This window comes from Rattus norvegicus, chromosome X, assembly GCF_036323735.1.
Source record: "Rattus norvegicus strain BN/NHsdMcwi chromosome X, GRCr8, whole genome shotgun sequence".
In the NCBI taxonomy this organism is placed as follows: domain Eukaryota; kingdom Metazoa; phylum Chordata; class Mammalia; order Rodentia; family Muridae; genus Rattus; species Rattus norvegicus.
This window is the reverse complement of record NC_086039.1, coordinates 97879782-97895561: the sequence shown is the minus strand read 5'-3', so window position 1 is coordinate 97895561 and position 15780 is coordinate 97879782. Positions and strand designations below refer to the sequence as shown.

General features: G+C 40.8%; 1 long non-coding RNA gene across 1 annotated transcript; it reads left to right on the top strand.

Moving 5' to 3' along the window:
- Window positions 1-13884: 13884 nt before the first annotated feature.
- LOC134484013 (uncharacterized) lies at window positions 13885-14567 on the top strand. The gene is made up of 2 exons (XR_010061304.1): window positions 13885-14048; window positions 14397-14567. It is a non-coding gene; the product is annotated as an uncharacterized LOC134484013 (long non-coding RNA).
- Window positions 14568-15780: the final 1213 nt, after the last annotated feature.

The following is a 15780-nucleotide window of genomic DNA, read 5'->3' as shown; positions in this document are numbered from 1 at the left end:
GGCTTCAACTCAGCAAAGGAAATCTTTAAAAATGGTCTCAGCCAATTTATATCTCCCAATAACTTTTGGAAATCATTTAAGGTATGCAAATGATCTCTGCGAATCTCTAATTTCTGGGGAACTATTTTTTCAGGATAAATGACCGATCCCAGAAATGAGCCAATTTCTGCAATTTGAACCTTTTCTACAGCGACTTGTAGTCCCCATCGTCCCAATGTTTTGATTAAGATGGGATATGAGGTCTAAAAGGTTGTTAAATCTTTATCACATATTAAAATGTCATCCATGTAATGAGCCAGAAGCAAAGATGGAAATTGCTTCCTTATAGGTTCAAGGGCTCGTTGCACATATAGCTGACAAATAGTGGGGCTATTGGCCATGCCTTGAGGTAGGACCTTCCACTGAAATCTCTTATCAGGTTCAAGATGATTAGTAGCTGGTATAGTAAATGCAAACCTCTGTCTGTCCTGTGGACACAAGGGGATAGAAAAGAAACAATCCTTAATGTCTATAATTATTATCTTTCATTGCTTAGGTAAGGCAGAGAGTAAGGGTAGGCCTCATTGGATCGAGCCAAATAAACGCATCTGTGCATTAATGGCTCTCAAATCATGGAGAAGTCTCCATTTTCCTGATTTTTTCTTTATCACAAAAATAGGAGTATTCCATGGTGAAATGGACGGTTCTAAATGACCAAGCTGCAATTGTTCATTAACCAATTTAGTGGCAGCTTCTAATTTTTCAGAGGATAGATGCCATTGAGGAACCCATATAGCTTCCTCCGTAAGCTAGGGTATGGGCATAGAACCCTCAATGGCACCTAGGAAAAACCCAGGCCTTGTTTATGGGGGTTTGTGACTGGTTCAATGGGCGTGAGACAGCCCTATTCTAATCGCCCTAGGCCTTTCCCTTCCTTATAGCCCATCCTTGACATCATGTGGGCCACTTGTGGGGGGTATTCGTTAGATAAGGTTAGTCCCATGGTCTGCATAACATCTCTCCCCCAAAGATTAACAGGTAGGGGAAGTACATAGGGAACAAATTGTCCCTGTCGGCCATCGACAGTCGTCCAAGTTAGAGTGGCAGAGCTGATTTTAGGGCACGACTGGTAGCCTAAGCATTGTAGCGAGTGAGAAGATCTTATGGTAGGCCATGATTGAGGCCACCATTTTGAGGAAATTATACTTTTATCAGCCCCAGTATCCAGAATGCCTTCAAATTTCTTTCCATTAATTTCTAAGCTCAATTTTGGGCGGTTGTTAAGATGAACCACCAAATATGCCAAATCATTACCAGTGAACCCCATGGGCCCCTTGGTATCCTGTATTGTGGTTTGGGAGCACGGAAGGAGTAATAACTGTGCTATTCTATCTCCTTCACTTATGGAAAAAACCCCATCGGGACTTGAACAAAGAATCTGAATATCAAGAGAGTGCTGAGCTTCAACAAGGCCTGGATGGACTATCAGTCCTTGTAGGGCGAGAGATCCTCTCCCAAGGACAAGGCCTATGGTTCCTGGGGGCAAAGGCCCCACAGTCTGAGCAGGAATTGGCTGAATGCCCATCTGGGGCATTAGAAAGAAGTCGGAGGCGGCACACAGGTCCAATTTTGTGTCACCTCTTGGGGAGTCTCCTCTGTCAGGGTCATGGCTTTCTGAAAATGGTTCCCATATCTTTGAGGGCCCTGGGACCGGGGGCCCAACGATCCGTTTTTTGACATCTCATTAGGCTGAGCTTCCAAGGGAGGGAGTAATTTTCCCTTAATATCCCTCACTGAGCGGCACTGGTCAGGCCTATGGTAGCCCTTGCCACATCGGGCACAGATAGTTGCAGGCCTCCTGTCTCCCTTGGTTATCCTACAGTCTCTTTTTAAATGGCCCATTTTTCCACATCGAAAACATGATCTTGTATCTGTCCCTTTAAGGGGGTGTTGCCGGGACTGGAGAATGGCGGCTGCCAAGCCTGCGTTAGTAAGAGGCCCGCCGAGTTCTCTGCAGACTCTGAGCCAGTCCTGTAATCCTTTGTTTTTTCTGGGTGCTATAGCCGCCCGGCATTCCTGGGTGGCTTGCTCGTAAACGAGCTGTTCTATGAGCAGTGCTGCTTGCTCCGCATCACCAAATATTCGTCCAGCAGTTTCTGTCATTCTGGCTACGAAGTCTGAGAACGGTTCCTGAGGTCCTTGGATGATACGAGTAAGTTGATTATCGGCCCCGCCTTTCCTAGTGAGTGCCTTCCAGGCCTTAATGGCCGAGCTGGAGACTTGAATATAAGCACCCCAATGGTAATTAGCTTGGTCCGCTGCGAAGCGACCCTGTCCTGTCAAGAGTTCAAACGTCCATTCTCGCTGCTCAGGCGTTAACACCGTGGCATTAGCTCTGGCCTGTGTTTGAGCCGCCTCATACCAAAGCGCTTTCCATTCCATATATTGGCCCATGTTCACAAGGGTCGCTTTTGCAATCATCTGCCAATCGGCGGGTGTCAAATAATTTAGGGCCAGCCTTTCAAGAATGGTTAGGGTGAAATTGGCTGTAACTCCGTACTTTCTGACAGACTCCGCCAGCTCTTTTATTTGGTTATATTCGACTGGGGCATGAACCCGCTCACCCTCCTGCGTTTCAAAGACCGGGAACGTCAACTGCAGCTTCCTTCTCACCCTATCGGGGACTAAAGAGAATGCGCAAGAGCGCGCCTCATATGGAGGGGGTGCGGTTGGCGACTGCCGCGGCAGAAGCTTTTTATTACCTTTCTTTTGTTCCTCGGGGTGATATTTCTCTTCCTCATATCTAGCTGCTTCCTCATCTAACTCGGCCTCCTCCTCTGAATCTAAGATTCCATTCTCAGAGCTATCAGAACTGTCGAGGTTCAGCGCTTCTAGCTCTTTCACAGGGTATATGCTGGCTCCCCCTCCCGGTTGCTGTGTAGAGAGGGAAGTGCCGGAATCTGAAAGCTTTAACACTCCCTTATCCGCGGACTTAATGGGAGGGCTCTTTTTCTTTCTCAGGACGTCCTTTTACTTACACGCGTCTAATCTCTCACTACGTTCAGTTTCTGACATACTTTCTCGAAATATTTCAAGTGTGGTCTGCCCTCCTACAACTGCTGCCTTGCACACTTCATCTGCTAAGCAATTTTTGACTAGTTTCCATATGGCTTTAGTTCCTAGACGCAGATCTTTCTCCACCAATTTTCTGTCTAGGTCCCTTCCAAGTTTGTCCCATGAGGCAATTGTAAACGAGCCTGAGCAGGCAAACCACGGAGCCACCCTGTCCACTTCTCACAAAGTTTTTAAGTGTTCTTCCTCCAATTTTAATGTCCCTCTGCTTTAGCACCGTTTCCAGAGCCGTGATCACAGATTGTGAGGATCCCATGAGGGACCAAGAACACCCAGCGGCTTATCTACGTCTGTCTGACAAGGCGTGAGTAGAAACAGACACGCCGCTCTCTTATATACGGGAGTCTTACGCGCACTTCCCGGGCGGTGCTATCACGTCCCTGCTCCCCAACAGTAAAGGGGAGTTGCGCGAAGCTCACTTATTTACCAGAGACTGAGATGCGCCTCCAGCTGCTGTCCTTTTAGCAGCGGAAACGGTGAAAACAGTACATAATAATAAGAAAGAGTAGGGTGGCTCCGAGAACAAATACCATAGCCTCAACAAATCCTTCCCAAGGCGGCGACAACCCCAGACCAAAATCCAAGAAAGGCATGCCTCTCTGAACGTATTTTTTTTTTACCTGCAGTTCTGAATCCTCCTTGTCACCAAGGGGTCTCCGGAGGTGCTGATGAAGTCTTTTTCCCGGGTTTCTGGCACCAAATGTCCCACGCTACGTCTCGCCAGCAAGAATGACGCAGGACACAAAGGATCCTTCTGCAGAAATAGCTTTAATGCATCTTGAGAGCGAGAGCACAAGCTTACAATACGGAGACCCCGAGTGAGGGAAAGACCATCCCTTATATAGGAAACTATCCTCGCCTCGGACGTGTCACTCTCTGGCTGGTCGCTGCCAGATGTGCCAGATGACGTACCACAGCATACGTGTCCCCCTGAGTGAGGAATTTACCAGGCGCTTGCGTATTGCCCTTTTATTAGGTGCATCCTGCCGGATATCGGCCCATCTTACAATGGAGAATGTGAGGACGGCCCTTCACACATTTTCACAATGGAGTACTACTCAGCTATTAAAAACAAGGACTTCATGAAATTCATACTCAAATGGATGAAACTAGAAAATAACATCCTAAGTGACATAACCCAATCACAAAAAAAAAAAAAAACCCACATCATATGCACTCACTTATAAGTGGATATTAGCCAAAAATCTTGGAATACCCAAAATACCATTCACAGATTGCATGAAGGTCAAGAAGAAGGAAGAACAAAATGTGGATTCATCAGTCTTTCTTTGACGATGGAACAAAATACTCATGGGAGGAAATGTAGGAACAACGAGTGGAGCAGAGACTGAAGGAAAGGCCCCCCAGAGACTGCCCCACCTGGAGAACCTTCCCATATGCAGCCACCAAACCCAGTCACTATTGCTGATGCCAAGAAGTTCTTGATGACAGGAGCCTGATATGGATGTCTCCTGATAGGCTCTGCCAGGGCCTTACTGTTTCAGATTAAGATGCTTCCAGCTAATCATCAGACTGAACATGGGGACCCTAATGGTAGAATTAGAGAAAGGATTGAAATAGCTGAAGTGGTTTGCAACCCCATAGGGACAACAACAAAAATCAACCAACCAGAACTCCCAGAGCTCCCAGGGACTAAAGCACCAACCAAAGTGTACACATGGGGCAACCCATGGCTCTAGCCACATATGTAGCAAAGAATGGCATTGTCTAGCATCAATAGGAGGAGAATCTCTTGGTCCTGTGAAGGATCTTTTCCCCACTTTAGGGGAATGCCAGAGTGTTGAGGTGGGAGTAGATAGGTGGGAGAGGGAACATCCTCATAGAAACAGGCAGAGGGGAGATGGGAGAGAGAGAACCAGGAAAGGGGATAACATTTGAAATATAAGTACATAATCTATCCAATAAAAAATATTTAGCAAAAAAATAAGGGAGTTAGTAAATACCACAAAGTCACTATTACCACAGATTCCTTTGTAACAATGGCATTGAAGTAATAGTTTATGGTGTGGGCACTTACATGTAAACTGATTTTTACTGAGTGTCTTGCATTCTATAAGTGAAATATCTTTGACATCTCAAATCATCTCTAGTACATTTGAAAATAAAAACTGTGTTAACATATGCAGAAGACTTCTTGCAGCTATTACTTGAACTTGTAAGTCTGCATGCTTACTGTCTTTTTGCTTTGTGATAATGGAAAGACTTCTGAATAAAGACTCACGAGAGTAATCAACAGCGGCCGAAATGTTAAACAACAACAGCTATCATGTAGCCTGAGATATTGGCATCATACCCTAATGTAGAACTCTAGCTGTACTCCATCTTATTAAAAAAAAATGTTCGCATGGCCCTCTCCTAAGAACAATTACTGTCATAGATCTATACACCCTTGTAAGAGAGAGTAATAAGCTATGCCACTCAGGAGAGTTTCAAAAATAATTAGAAACATTAGTGAGCTGTCTGACCAGAAATTCACTTGGCCATCAAAGAAACATGCTAAGGCCAGCAGTGATAAGTCTGCCAAAAGTTGACAAACATTCTCAGCCCAGTTCTGGCATCCATCATGTTTCATAGCTGCAAAAATACTTCAATATTTTGAAAGATGTACTCACATATGGCAAGTCCTTCTAGCTCTAATGCATTCCTGGACAGCATTACAACTGAATTGTGTTATCGTCCACAAATCCTTTTCATCAAGAAAAATATTTTCAAGTTAAACAATAGTTAAAATAGCAAATACTAGAGGTTCCCTTCAAAATTCCGCTCCTTTCACTGCAGCCCAATGCCTCTTGAGAATGAAGTAGAAGGATAAGAGCACAAGGAACCTCTTAGTGTTGAGAGAGTTAAAGATCTGCTCTGGATAGATAGAACATTTCACCTGGGCCCAGTCAGTCACCTTGCCAAGGGACCACCCCTAGCAAAGCTGCTTCTGCTTACTCTGTGCTAAAGAGATGGAAAGATGGGGAACATTCTGCATTTCCTTCCAAAAATTGCCACCCCTCTTGCTGTCCCTTACCAGGCTACAGCCAAAAAACCTTATAAATATGCAATACTTTTATTCAGAAAGGAGGCAAAATTACCTTTTTTGCTCTCTTTTCTAAGCATGCTTTGTGACTTAGTTGCTTTTCTATTGCTGCAATCACACACTCTCAGCAAGATAGCTTATAAAACGAAAGAGTTTGTTTGGGGATTACCATCACAGAGATTTAGAGTTCCTGGCCATCATAGCAGAAGGTATGGCAGCATACAGGCAGATATGGCATTGAAACAGTACCTGAAATATTACTTCTTGATAAAATTGTCCTTGACCTCTGTTTTCTTCTTAAATTCTCTTATAAGTAAGACTGAGAACCCCAAAAAGAGACTTTAACTTCTTCTATATCAATAACTATTCTGGAAATCAGAAATTAAACCTGTAAATACTGCACTTGAATTATTTGTTAAGCAAGAACCCATCAAGCTCTTTCCTGCAAAGCTTTTACATCCTCGGATAACTCATTTCTCCTCCGGGGACTTTTGTCATTCCACGAATAAAAAGAAAGAATGCTTTAGCTGCATATTTCCCAAGGTCCTACCATACAGTAAAAATACATGACTCAGAAGAACTCAGCACATACAGTGGTTATGCTCCAGAGTGACAACCATCAAATCTATTCTGTTCTATATTCTAAATGCCTATGGTCCATAGGAATGTAATCTGAGAAATCTTACAGGACTGTGGATAGTGTCAGAGATTCTGAAACCACTCTGAATTGCTATACAAAGTTACAAGATTCTTGTAATAATATTCCCGCTTTCATTAATATTTTTGAAATTATACTATAATTATATCCTTTCTCCCTTCTTTCTCTGGCTTCAAATTTTTTCCATTTTATTTGCACTTTCAAATTCATGGCCTCTTTTTTATTCTGTGTGTGTGTGTGTGTGTGTGTTCCTAAATGCATAAATACAACCTGTTTAGTCTACAGAATGTTACTTGTCTGTATATGTTTCCAGAGTTCATCATTTGTTATTAGATAACTAATTGGTTTGCTTTCCCCTAAGGAAAACTATTTATCTTGCCATCAGCATTCCTTAGTTGCCTGTAATTCGTTGTGTATAGTTGAGACCTCCTAACCTTTCCCCAGACCACATTAGCATGTCTATTGGTGTTGTCTTTGTACATAGTCTCGTTGGTGAGATTTTTATAGGTATAGTTTCTGACATGATACCTATGAACCACAATAACCAGAAAGATACAATAATGCTAAGGATCTAGTAACAGCACACATACCTTGCCAATAACCAACTCTTTAATTAGACTTAACACCCACTCAACCAAAGGAAAACCTTGCCTTCTAGAAACCTAGCAAACTACCCAGGGCTAGAGAAGTCATGGGTATTGAAAAAGAATTGACAACCACCACTCTACTAAAACAGAAAAAACCTTAACTACATTCCAAATGTCTGTCTTTTTTTCCCACAGATGAGGGTAATCCTCAGGACTACAAGAAAAAAAAAAAAACTTTCACAACGTGAGACCATTACAGAAAAAACACAACCATTCAAAATGCTGATTTGTGAATTTCAGAGCCCACAGACATATCTACAACACAATTCTGGAAACTAAGTCTCAAGGATTATTTCAGAAGAGGGCAAAGAAAGACTCTAAGAGCCAGATCAGTCCATTTGCTGCCATTAGTTGTTTGTTGCTTGTTCTTTTACCTTTGAGTTTCAGTATTACAACAGTTTTGCCTTCAAAGAGAGGGTCCAGGGTGTTCTAGGGTTTGGTGTTTTCGTTGTTAGTGATAGTTTTGTTTTGTTTTCTCTATCCTGTTTCAACTATTGTAGACCTCCTTTGAGAACTTGAATTTGGCAAAAACTTGTCTATTTTCATTTTTCAAAGCTTAACCTTTACTGGCTTTTCCAAATCAAAGCTATAAATGTTTAGTCCATGACCATTTAAATGGTGCTGAAGAGGTCTCAGTACTATAAGTACCTGAAACCTTTGGTTATATAAAGATTTTAAATGTGCTTTTTAAAAATATCAGTGCAACATTTATTAATAAAAAAGACTAGTTGGATGTATCACAAAATTGCTCACTGCCAATTGCTGTCCTAATAGCTCTGACTCTTAAAGTCACAAAGGCAGGCCGTGTGGTTAGTTCTAATCTTTTTCAGAATTCCTATAAGGATTACTACATCTGAAACATAGCATCAAACTTTAACCTGGAACTCTTTTCTTTTTTTTTTTAAATTAAACAGTATTTATAAAAATACCACATACTACTAAATCAATAAAATAATGAGAGTTAATTTAAACATCTATGACATATCAATTAAAGATAGAAAACATATAGATGATATCCAGAAGACTTTAGGTCCACCCGCAATTAATTAATAGGGCTACTGCTGAGAGGAGCAGCAGCCGCGGCACTCGAGGCTGCCCGTGGTTTCAGAGCACCGGATATCCGGCATGAGGTACTGTCGGCCACGCAGGACAGGAAGGTGAAGTCATGACATTAGTGCAAATATCCTCTTTGGGATGGGAAATCGCTGCTGGAACTCTTTTCTTACTACACTTTTTCACTAGATAAAAAATATGAAGAATGAGTATATATATATATATATATACACATATATATATATATACATATATATATATATATATACACTGTAGGATTCAGCAAGTAAGTAAATGGGTTGCTGTGTGAGCCAGATCTCACTGTGCAAGAAAAGAACTACAAAAAGAAGTGTGAGATGACAGGTTTTGGATTGGAAGTATCAATATTGTACCTGAATGCAATGGTGTTGTATCTCGGTAAGTACAAAGCTGAAAAACAATCACAACTAAGAAATAAAACAGTAAAGAATGATTTATTAGAACCACAGTAGATAAGAAGAGCAAGGAAGTTATTTCCAAAGTAAAGATCTTCCCAGAGAAGGAATCCTAGAAATTTTATGTGTATATATAATCATATAGCAAAGCACTTTAAGGATGGGCATATTTCTGAGTATATTCAGTCAATTAAGAAACATATTTCTAAGTATCCTAGTTTTAAGTTCATGATTCAAGAATAAGACTGAAAATGCCTTTTGTCATGTTTAGTTCAGGGTCAAGCCACCCATATTCAAAAGGGAATTATACAGTTTGCATCTTAATGTTGCCAAACAGGATATCTTGTAAGTATGTTCAGTTCTATACAGTAGGTTTTAGCTGAAAATTGAGGATATTTTGAAGATACATTAATGTAGAAATTTGTCCTCAAGTGAATTGTATATCTTAGTCATATCCTGGCCATAACAATTATAGTAGCTATATGTTATATGTAGATACTTGTGTTGACTAATTTTATGTTGGCTTGCCATAGGCTAAAGTCATTTTGGAAGAGGGATCCTCAATTAAACAATGCTCTAAACACATTGGTTTGTGGGAAAGCCTGTGGTACATTTTCTGGACTGATTATTGATATAGAAGGGCCCAGCTCCTGTGAAGGCTCAATGACCCAATTAGAGGAATGCCAGGGTGGTGACATGAGAGTGGTTGGGTGGATGGGGGAGCACACACATACAAGCAGGGAGAGGGAGGATGGGATAAGGGTTTTGTGGAGGGGAAACTGGGAAAGAAGATAACATTTGAAATGCAAATAAATTATCCAAAAGAAAAACTTTTAATGAACCTGTGAAGTCAGTGGCAGATAATGAATGTTGAATTAGAAAACTAGTCTTAATGGAAACTCATGTAAAGATTTCTGTTGTAACTTCTTATTCAATAAATAATTTGAACTAAAAACAAAAGGATGAAGAAGAAACTCTAACAAATGAAAAAAGACCAAAGAGACATGACAAATAAATGTTGTTTATGGACATTAATGAATCAATTGATAAAGTTAAAAGGTAGATCATAACTTAGATAAAAGTATTTTATCAATATTAAATTCCTGAACTGAAAAACAATTGTATAGAAGACAATCCCACAGCCCTCTGGCCCCAAAACCTTCCTGGAGAGAGCTGGTCTCCCAGGAGTGCTCTCACTCCTAAGCCCACAGGTGAAACCCCACTTTCACTCAACTGTCCAAAGAGGGACCTACCAGGAGGACACAGGGCACAGGAACTGTGGAGCAGCCTAGGACAGGAAAATTCCAGTCTCCTTCTGTGCCCAGAGCTAAGGCTGTCCCACACCCCTTGGTACCCAAAGCCTGCCAAGAGAGAGCTGGTCTCCCAGGAATGCTCTGACTCCTAAGATCACAGGCTCAAAAGCTCACAGGCCCACAGGAGGAAAAAGCTGCATTCAGAGACAGCAAGACCACCTAACATCAGAGAAAACCAGATGGCGAAAGGCAAGCACAAGAACCTAAGCAACAAAAACCAGGACTACTTGGCATCATCAGAACCCAGTTCTCCCACCACAGCATGTACTGGATACCCCAACACACTGGAAAAGCAAGATTTGGATTTAAAAATCACACCTCATGATGGTCATAGAGGACTTGAAATATAATGCAAATAATTCGCTTAAAGAAATACAGGAGAACACAGGTAAACTGTAAGTTTGAAATTGCTTCAGGATAAAAAGTAGAAAAAAACTTACTAGCATTGATAGTCACCCTAATTTTGAATGACACGCAGATCCTTTAAAACACTTTGCTCATAAAAACAATTTATTAGAAAATGCTTTTTACTGAAGTGCATTTGTTTTCCTTGTTGTAAAAAGAATGATGGCAAAAAATGTGGGAAGCAACCAACTTGAAAGCATTTCATTAATACTAAAAGGAAACTAGCGATGACAGTGCTTACCTGAAATTCTAGCACTCAGAAAGATTACAAGTTTGAGGCTGACTTTGCAGAGTAATACCCTATCTCAAAAACAACCCAACATGTGGGCAAAAGATGGTTTAGGATTAGGAACACTCACTGCTCCTCTACAGGGCCTAGGCTTTGTACCCAGCATTCGCATAACAATGCACAAACATCCACAAATACAGTTTCAAGGGATCTGATACCAACTTATGAGTCCTGTGAGGACCAAACAAACATCTAGGGCACAGAGTCAAACATGCAACAAAAGCACTAATACACATAAAATAAAATAAATAAATCTACAAAAATAATAATAACCAAAGCTTTTAAAGAAAAAGGAAAGAGACAACCGTAGCATGGAAAGACTGTAAATTTTCAGTTCTGTGCATATGTACATGCATGTGTATACATGTGTGTACACACACACACACACACACACACACACACACACACACACACACAATTTTTGTATTAGGCTGCTAACTAACCCATTTTGTTTTTCTGAAAGTTGCTGAGCTCTCAGTAATTTACTCCTAAGAAAACAGAATGCTGGATGTGGTGACTCACATTTATAATCTTAGTACTAGAAAGAAAGAGATACTAGAAATGCAAACACAGCGATGAGCGGAAGTCAAAACGACTGGTATTCTCTCTCTTACTTGTTGCAGGATATTTGATCATATGTAAACCCTGAGATTGTGTTGTTCACTGGGGGAAAAAAAGCTGTTTCTAGTAGTGGTGTGGCTCAAGCCTTTGAACACACCTTTAATCTCAAATAATGAAGGTAAAGTTAAATTGTAGAAGGAAGTACCTATGTTTGAAAGTGATGTCTAATTGAGTGTCAGCAGACAAAGTGATGAATCAGTGATGACAAAATAGGATATGCCCAACTCTCATAAGGAAAAGGAAGCTACTTAAGAGAGCAGTGCAGAAAGAAAGAAAAAGAGGAGGCAGTTTTATTGGGACAGTTGTACAGAAACAGGTTGCAGATAGAGACCAAACTAGACACAGATGAAGACATATCAAGCCAGAGAAGGAGCTAAAATAGAATATTTCTAGAGGTAGTTTGAGGCCAAGCATAGCAATTCCAGAGAACATGAGAGAGTCCAGATAGAATCAGTCAGCTTAGAGAGGAGGTTTGAGTCAGAGCTGCTGAGCTGACCAACCAGCCAGAATTCAGAAAGAGCTAGAAAGGATGAGCTTATTCATCAGTAAGTCTCAGAGGCTGAAAACATAGGCCTACATAATATTGAACAGAGGATAGAAGGTTTCAGGACTAGGCCTAGGTTACCAGACAGATACAGTCCGCCTCTAAGAAGATAATTACTAATAGTGACTTAAAGTAACTTTTATACTTATTTGTGTAAGAATCTAGCCACAGCTTCCCCTTCTACACAATGGGGATAAGGATAGATGAAAACACAAAAGTGTATGCACTTGCCATGTATAACTTTAAACATGTAACCGAACCTTGTAGTACGTGATAGACTTGGTTTTCTACCTTCCTTCTTATTCTCTATAAAACTAAGGAAATGTTGGGGAAGCAGCCCCTTCTGCAAAATACATGAGGCCTAAACATTTGCTCTTAAAGCTGGGCATACATTGTGGAGTAACTTCCTCTTATGATTAAAAATGAAACTAAACTTTATCTTTGAGGGAAGTTTATTAAGACATTGAATGTTATAAGCAGAGATTATCCAACGAAAGCTGTGAAGAAGGTTCCTCCTGCAAAGTACCATAAGGTATAGGGTGTTCTAAGAGAAGGTAAAACAATACACTGCAAAGAGAAACTATCATAGTTAGGGTTTCTATTGCTGCAATGAAACAACATAACCAACAGGCAAATGGGGGGGGGGAATGATTTATTTAATGTACACTTCCATATCACTGTTCATCATCAAAGGAATTCAGAATAGGAACACAAACAGGGCAGGAACTGATGCAGAGTCCATGGAGGGGTGATGCTTCCTGGCTTGCTCCATCTACATGGATTGCTCAGCCTATTTTCTTCTAGAACCCTGAACCACCAGCCCAAGGATGGAACCACCTACAATGGGCTGGGCCCTCTTATTCCTTCTAGATTCCACCCCACAGTTACCTGGCAACAGTAAGGTATGCTTGACTCAGTATAAAAGGGACTGCTTACCCCCTCCTTACTCTCTTGTTCTCTTACTCTCTTACCTTTCTCTCCCCATTCCCCTTGTGCCCCTCTCTCTCTCTCTCTCTCTCTCTCTCTCTCTCTCTCTCTCTCTCTCTCTCTCTCTCTCTCTCTCTGCCTCTACTCCCTCAACTCCCCTTCCCCATGCCCTAAATATACTCTATTCCATTATTTCATACTACACCCATTGTATGGCTGGTTCCTCAGGGGGAAGGGTTGTCTCAGCATAGGCCTGTAGAGGCACCTCCTTCCACTTCACCATACCTCACTTTACCAAACATATCCTGGTTCTTTCTGTCGTTTTTATAAACCACAACACCTCTCTCATTAATCATTTATTAAGGAAATTCTTTACAGCTGGATCTTATAAAGGCATTTCTTTAATTGAGGTTCACTACATTCACCTAACTCTAGCTTGTGTGTCAAGTCTACATAAGACTTGCCATCAGAGAAGCTCTTTCAGTGAAAGGAGTCAATAAAAAATTCAGGAAACCTCTGAATCTACCCAGATTCACTAGACGGTACCTTCCTCTCCAAGCATATGTAAATGTTAGCAATAAGGATTGTTGAAAGCCACTCTTAGATCAGATAAGCTACCTAGATAACAAGCTGAGGTGCCTGAAAGAAGTTCATACCAACTTAGCTACCTGGGAAGATCACTCTCCAGCACTTTCAGCTGCCTGTAACATGTGTACTCCACTCCAAGTCTCTAGCTTTTGTTTCACCATGTTAACATAGCTGTCCTTGGGTCATTTCTGCTCTTGTAAATACCCCCTCACACATTTCTCTGCAAATATCCCAATAAAACTCATTGGCTCACTAAGTTGGATTTTGGTAGTAACTGTACTTTGCTCTATTATTTGTTCCCCAACTGGGATGGGTAAACATTTGTTCATGTGTCCCCAGGAGCTGAGTCATGCAACAGCATGGTGACCCATGAATGTAATGCTAGCACCTGGGAGACCAAGACAGGATAACAGTGAGTCCAATGCGACACAACTGCATGGGGAGTTCAAGGCCAGTCTACGGACACATAATATGACAAGATTCTGTAGAAAAAGAGAAAAGGCAGGAGAGGCAGGGAAGGAGGAAGAGGGGAGGAGGAGGAATAGGATGAAGATGGGGAGGAGGAGGAAGAAGAAGGGGCGTTGATGATGATGATGATGATGATGATGGTGGTGGTGGTGGTGGTGGTGGTGATGTTTAGTTCAGTTAATGAAGTAACTCACGTTAAGAGCCTGTAAGTAGGAACTAGTGCAGAGACCTTAGAGAAACATTATTTACTAGCTTGTTCCTCATAGCTTGTTCACTCTCCTTACTTATACAGCTCAGGACCAACTAACTGCTCGGTGGTTGCCCTATCCAGAAAGGACTGAACCTTCTCTCATCATGAATCATTAGTCAAAAAAAAAAATCCCTAGACACTTGGCTACAGGCAATTGAAGTTCCTCTTCACAGGTAACTTGTCTACAAAACAATAAAACAATCAGAACACTCAGTAAGTTGTTTTAAGACCTTTCTGCATCATATGTCTGAACTTTTCAAAGTAATGATTATGTTCGTACAGAAAATAACAGCATAGAAAACATGTCTCATGTCCCCAGCTAAATCTTTCTTGTATAACTTTCAGACCTATTGTTTTACAGTTACTGACAAATACTATTTTTTTCTTCCTGCTAGCCCCCATGGAACCAGTCTTACTGTGAGAAAGTGATGATTCCATCACTTACACTCTGACTGCTAGTTCTTATTTCTGGGGAGATGATAAGATAAAACAGCAACTTACGATTGATAATCAGCTATTTTCCGACTTAAAAAACTTGGCGTTCAACTGACTTGTCAATAAATGCTTATACAAAGCAAGAGATGACCTGATGCACAAATATTTTTTAACCTCATTTTGCTTTGTACATCTTGATCCACAATACTTTTCCTTAGCTATGCTACCAATCTCATAGAAGGAAGAAACATTGACTCAGAATAATAAATAAGTTGGGAAATGAGGGATGCTTTTCTAATTTCTAAGTGCTTTAGGAGGCCCCTATGCCTCAGAATGACCATGTGAAAAATAAGACTAAGGATTTATATGACATACAATTAAAGGTCCATAAAAATGTTCAGTATGATATAAATTCAAGGAAACAATGTGACCTACATGATTTTTTTTTAAATTCATTGAAACTGATATATAAAACAAGTGAAACTTATAAATATGACACGGGATAATTAGTAGCAAGATACATATGGACATTGTATAATGTATAAATTAAGATAAACATCTGTCTATTGAATCATTTACCATTTCTTTAGGGTGAAAAAAAATGGCTAAATTGTTCCTTTTAGTTTTCTATAAAATACAGTATGTCCTGGTTGTTTTTTGTCAACCTGACGTAGGCTCGAGTTATCTGGGAAGAAGAGCTCCAGCTGAAAAAGAAAATGTCTCCAACAGATTGCCTCTAAGGAAATATGTAGGGGATTTTCTTGATTCCCAGCCCATGAAGATGCCGCCCCAAAACAGGTGACCCTAATCAAGCCATGAGAGAAAACCCAATAATCTATGGTACTCTATGGCATTGCTTCAGTTCCTATTTCTAGGTTTCCATCTTGGCATCCCTGAATATAGACTGTAACCTGTAAGCCAAATAAAACCTTTCCTTCCCAAGATGCTTTTAATCAATGTGATTGTTTGATTAGGATGGCCTGCAAAGACT